Source organism: Eurytemora carolleeae, unplaced genomic scaffold (assembly GCF_000591075.1).
Source record: "Eurytemora carolleeae unplaced genomic scaffold, Eaff_2.0 scaffold1713, whole genome shotgun sequence".
In the NCBI taxonomy this organism is placed as follows: Eukaryota; Metazoa; Arthropoda; class Copepoda; order Calanoida; family Temoridae; genus Eurytemora; species Eurytemora carolleeae.
The window spans coordinates 45895-52741 of record NW_019397771.1 but is presented as its reverse complement, the minus strand read 5'-3'; positions in this window follow the sequence as shown (position 1 = coordinate 52741).

Genomic DNA, 6847 nt, shown 5'->3' with positions numbered 1-6847 from the left:
AACCAAAGAAACTAATGTAACCTAATGCTCCAGCAAGCAACAAATCAAAAAACTTAAATTCATAATATTTTTGAAGTTCTTAACATTTCTTTTACTCACTTTTGCCCGCTTGGATTTGTAGAATTGTTTTGGAAACATAGAGTTCATCCTCAACAATGTTCGTTCTGCAGTAGTTTGCAGTACACTGACCAAACATATAGTATATATAGTGCTTAGTGGAGAGTGCTTTATGCTGATTTCAAAGTAGATTTTTAAAAATCCTATTTGTAGCCTTTTTGAAAATTTGGTTTTTTTTAATCCCTCCTTATTTAAATAACTGTAAACTGATGTTTAATTCAAGTACCGGGCTGACTTTTAATAAGCAAACAGTAAGGTACACACAAAGACTTTATATTTCAACATGGGACAATACACCCAAGGAATTAACCCCTTCTAGAGCTGTTCTAGTGAAAATCCTTATTGACATGGCGAGCAAATTGAAATTATTGTTAGTCACATGTTAAAAAAATGTTATTCACAAAATGCAGATTGACATAAATTTAACTTATTAGAACTTGCCTAGCAAGATATTCAATATATATTAATAAAGAAGTATTTTTACTATATCAACTAACACTATAGTCCTTCAAAACAAAATCCTTGTGCAATCTCCGGAAATGTAAAAAAATGTATTTGTTTTAAAAGTATTTTCTAAATATTCTTAGCTTACCAAGGTGAACATATGACTGAAATATTTGTATTTGAAAATGTCTGGGTTTAACACCATCTTTCCCTTTTTCAACATTTTGCTATGATAAACTGAAAACTTTAAACTTATTTTATCAAAGTTTGACAAGGGTGACATCAGTTGGCAAACACACATCTTGGATTTAAAGGGACTGTCAGCGTAATTTCAAGTTTAAAGGGACTGTCAGCGTAATTTCAGGTTTAAAGGGACTGTCAGCGTAATTTCATGTTTAAAGGGACTGTCTGCATAATTTCAAGTTTAAAGGGACTGTCAGCGTAATTTCAGGTTTAAAGGGACTGTCAGCGTAATTTCAGGTTTAAAGGGACTGTCAGCGTAATTTCAAGTAAACCCTTGATTAAACATTTTGACAGTGGTATCCTCTTAACCTTTATGTGAGCAAAAATGAAGGACAAATTTTCGTTTTCCTATTTAAAATTATACCTTAAATTGTATTGATAGTCCATACAAGTCTAGAAAACTAGTTCAAGACTAATGTTTGCTTTTATTGACGTTCGTTTTAAATATTTTCATAGTTTAAAAAAAAATTTTAATTCTTTTAATATACGTATATATATTTATATAATATTAATGTGTCGACAGTTCTGTGCTCATTACTAATTAAGAATTTAAATTAAATGAATTAGCATAACACATTCATTCCAAATCCAACCCTTACTTAACCTAACCCAACCCGACCCGGCCTTGCCTAACCTCTCTGAACCTACCTACCCAAACCCGACCTAGCCTAACCTTTCCTAACCAGCTGTCTGTACTATATTCACCTATTCTGACCTCACATTCAGATAATCTAACCTAACATTCTCTTTTTTCACATATTGGTCCTACATTGAAAAAAAAATATTAAAAATTTCTTTAATACGGTTTTTATTGAAGCTTATCATTCTGTGCTGACTTGAAGATATTCTAAATTATTTTAACTAAAATTATTTAATGGTTTAATTCCTGGGTTCACGGTTTCATTTATGAACCTTTTCCTGGGTCCACAGTTTCTTTAATGGACCTTTTCCTGGGTCCACGGTTTCTTTTATGAATCTTTTCCTGGGTCCACGGTTTCATTTATGGACCTTTTCCTGGTCCTATGGTTTCATTTATGAACCTTTTCCTGGGTCTAAGGTTTCATTTATGAATCTTTTCTTGGGTCCACGGTTTCATTTATGGACCTTTTCTTGGGTCCACGGTTTCATGTATGGACCTCTTCCTTGGTCCACGGTTTCATTTATGAACCTTTTCCTGGGTCCAAGGTTTCATTTATGGACCTCTTCCTGGGTCCACGGTTTCATTTATGAACCTTTTCCTGGGTCCACGGTTTCATTTATGGACCTCTTCCTGGGTCCATGGTTTCATGTATGGACCTCTTCCTGGGTCCACGGTTTCATTTATGAACCTTTTCCTGGGTCCATGGTTTTGGGATAATTAGTCTTCCAGGGTATACCGAGCACAGAGTGATTTGTCTTGGTTGTTCAGTAGCCTAGAAACTGTTCTTATCTTCGGCTATATACTGTAATATATTATTCAGATCAATTAGGAGTACAGTACAGTACAGTACAGTACAGGGAGGAAGTAAACTTTACAGATTCATTTACAGACAAAATATATGTACATTGTTTAGGAACACTAAACTCTATTTTCAAAAGTCAATTTGTCAGCTAGATATTATAAAGGCAAACCTATTTATGTCATATGTGCATTTCTCAGGAAAATGGCAGACAAATTTAATGATTTTACCTAAATGAATTGCTCATGTAAATATTTACCTAATAACTGTTTATGTAAATATTTACCTAAAGTAACCTTTCATGTGAATATTTACCTAAAGTAACCGTTTATGTAAATATTCACCTAAACTAACCGTTTATGTAAATAATTACCTAAAGTAACCTTTCATGTGAATATTTACCTAATGTAACCGTTTAAGTAAATATTTACCTAAATTAATCGTTCATGTGAATATTTACCTAAAGTAACCATTCTTGTGAATATTTACCTAAAGTAACCATTCTTGTAAATATTCACCTAAACTAACCGTTCATGTAAATATTTACCTAAACTAACCGTTCATGTAAATATTTACCTAAAGTAATCTTTCATGTGAATATTTACCTAAAGTAACCATTCTTGTAAATATTTACCTAAACTAACCGTTCATGTGAATATTTACGTAAACTAACCGTTCATGTAAATATTTACCTAAACTAACCATTCTTGTAAATATTCACCTAAACTAACCGTTCATGTAAATATTTACCTAAACTAACCGTTCATGTAAATAACTGTTTATGTAAATATTTACCTAAAGTAAACTTTCATGTGAGTATTTACCTAAATTAACCGTTCTTGTAAATATTTACCTAAACTAACTGTTCTTGCCAATATTTACCAAAACTAACCGTTCATGTAAATATTTACCGAAATTAACCGTTCATGTAAATATTTACCTAAATTAACCGTTCTTGTAAATATTTACCTAAACTAACTGTTCTTGTCAATATTTACCAAAACTAACCGTTCATGTAAATATTTACCTAAACTAACTGTTCTTGTCAATATTTACCTAAACTGACCGTTCATGTAAATATTTAACTAAACTAATTGTTCATGTAAATATATTTACCTAAAGTTACCGTTCATGTAAATATTTACCTAAACTAACCTTTCATGTGAATATTTACCTAAACTAACCGTTTATGTGAATATTTACCTAAACTAACCGTTCATGTAAATATTTACCTATACTAACCGTTCATGTGAATATTTACCTAAACTAACCGTTCATGTAAATATTTACCTACACTAACCGTTCATGTAAATATTCACCTAAACTAACCGTTCATGTGAATATTTACCTAAACTAACCGTTCATGTAAATATTTACCTAAACTAACCGTTCATGCGAATATTTACCTAAACTAACCATTCATGTAAATATTTACCTTAACTAACCGTTCATGTGAATATTTACCTAAACTAACCGTTCATGTAAATATTTACCTAAACTAACCGCTCATATAAATATTTACCTAAACTAACCGTTCATGTAAATATTTACCTAAACTAACCGTTCATGTGAATACTTACCTAAACTAACCGTTCATGTGAACATTTACCTAAATTAACCGTTCATGTGAATATTTACCTAAACTAACCGTTTATATAAATATTTACCTAAACTAACCGTTTATGTAAATATTTACCTAAACTAACTGTTCATGTAAAACTCTGCCGGAGCAGAACAATAATCCCATAAAAATGCCAAGTTCATATTTCATATTTTAATTCAACTACAAAGCATGAGTAATTACAAATAAGCAATCACAATTAACTATGCAATAAGAAGTTGATTAGAAGGATTAAATTGTCAGGTGATCTGTGGCAGGGTAAGGTCAGAGGATTTAATGTAGAGATGAATTAAAATACAGTGTGTTAAAGATGATGGATAACATTTAAGCTAATAAAGTTTCAGTTATTTTAGTATTTTTATGTAAAATTTATTCACACAATATACAACTAGGTTTTCCGCATTTAAACCTCTCATAATTTTCAAGATAAATATTTGTTCAAATATTTTTGCAGATTTAGTTTCTTTAAGGTCAATTCATTCCACAATTTAGGAAACATTGCGGAACAGAAAGCTTTCTAGATTTTTTTTAAAAACCCGACCCATTCTAATTTATATGATTTTGTTCTATACGGTTCATAAACATCTTTTGGAAGGAAGAGGGAAAGTTAACATTAAAGTATCCATGCATAAACGTCAGAACACTAAGTTTGTATGTATCATCAAGATTAAGAACTTTCAGTTTTAAAAATAATGAATTTGAATGTGCCTTGAAAGTACTATTATTATTTATTAACCGCTCTGATTGCCTTTTTTTGAAAAAAGATCTGATTTTTTTGCAGTTTAGAGTTTTTAATCCCTCCCCAAGTAACAATTCCATATTCAATATGAGGCCTTACAAGAGAGTTATAAACAAGTAGACGAATATTTAATGGTAACTTGGTAAGATATTCTTAAAGATTGAGCTCGCAATTTATTCGAGATATGTTCAAGTCGTCAAGTTTAAGTCCAACAAATTTGAAATATTTGTTCACAAGTCTTTACCAATTCCTTCAAGTATCTCATTTCCTATTGATATATTACAACTGTTGGGATCAAAGTGCATATTTTTATTTCTAAATACTATATATTTTGTTTTGGAGACATTTGTAGTGTCAAACGGAAACCATTTTGCTGCTTTTTTTAGTTCAGTGTTTGCATCAAGTATTAGGCTTGCAATGTCAGGAGATGACTTTAAAAACTAGTATCATCTGCAAAGAGGCGTTGGCGACATTTTTGAAGCCATAATGAATTAGTTTAAAAGTATGTCTAAATCACAACAATCAAAAGCTTTCTTTAAGTCTAGGTATATTCCAAGTGTAAATTCTGGTTTAGATTTATTAAGGTTTTTATAGATTTTATTCATTAAGTGCAAAAGTGGTTGATTTGTGTTATGTTTAGGTCTAAATCCAAATTGGTGCTCGTAAAAGATATTAAACTTATCAAGATACCTAAACATTTGTATTACAGCAATTTTTTCAAGTAGCTTACTCAAAGCTGGAAGAATACTTATAGGTCTGTAATTATTAAACTTATTTTTTTAGTCCGCTTCAAAGATGGGAATACTTTTTAAAACATTTATACTCGCTAGGGATGTATCCTGTTTTAAAAGAAAGATTAAATAAATGTGCTATAGGATAATGATCTCCTTCAGAAGTTTGGTAGAAATATTGTCTTTTCCTGAGCTGTTCTCGGGTTTCAGCTTACTTACCGTTTCTCTAAAAATATATCCGGTGTAATATTTGCAAAAACAAAATTTTCATTTATGGATTTTGTTATAATAATTGAATTAAATTAAGCAAGGATCTTTATCCTATATAAAATGGATACTAAAAAATCTGTTTTTTTCCTTATTTTCTTTTTAAAAAAATTCTTCAAACGTTTTTTACGATATTGAGAAAGGTTTTGCTATGGATTTTTACTGATTAAATTTGAACCTCTGAAAACTCATAAAATATGAAGTTTCTAGATTTACAGGCATCATCAACATAAAAGTACAGGGTTTCCCACAAATAATGATATTTAGAGACGACTGTGTGACAATAATCTTCTCTCTTTTCTTACCACGACCATTTTCTAAAACTTTAACACATCGTTTAAGGTTGGGTTTTAAACATTAAAACGAGAATCTGAAATGTAAATCCATTTCAAAATTGCATCCTAGATAAGTTTGTTTTTTTATACATTCTGCAAAACTTTTCTTTGGATAAAGATATTAACCATGAAACGTTTTTCAAAACGATTAGTAAAGTCGTTTTTCGTTTTTAGTTTTGAAAATCCTTTAAGTGAATATCTTTGATTAAAGAAAAAAATCGCTTTATGTAAAAAATAAATAACTCACATTTTTTTGGGTCACTACAACGTCAAAAACCTTTAATATCTTAAAGGGAGTGACCGGCAATGTATCTGAATATGCAGTATTATGGAAAACATTTTTAGGATTCATTTAAGAAATATAAAACGTTTCTACGACGTATATTTACTAAGTTTAAGTGCAAAGTTGACGTTCAAAATCATGAATTTTCAGAATCTTTTTTTTTAATTATTAGATAACGACGACAAAAAATGTAAACAAAATTCTACAGTAAACTAATAAGTTGTTTAGGAACAAGTTGAGAAAATAAAAATTAACTCTTATCATTAAAAATAAGTAATCTTATTCAATTATTAGTTTGTATAATATCTCATTATTAACAAATATAATTTTTAGAATTCTGCGAACAAATTTATAGAAAATAATAAATCCAGTATAATGACGAATCCGAAATAATTGATGCTAACATTGATAAATTGACAAAGGAATTGAGTCTTTGGAACAAAATCAAATATTTAAACCTCAATATCTTTAGAACCCGATGTTGTAAACCTTTGATATTTCAAACTTAGATTATTTGATCTAACAAAATTCATAGTTTGAAATATCTAAGGTCTACAACATTTGGTTCCAAATATATAGTGATTAGAAAATCAGAGTTTGTGGCAAAGACTCAATTCCTTTCTTTTCG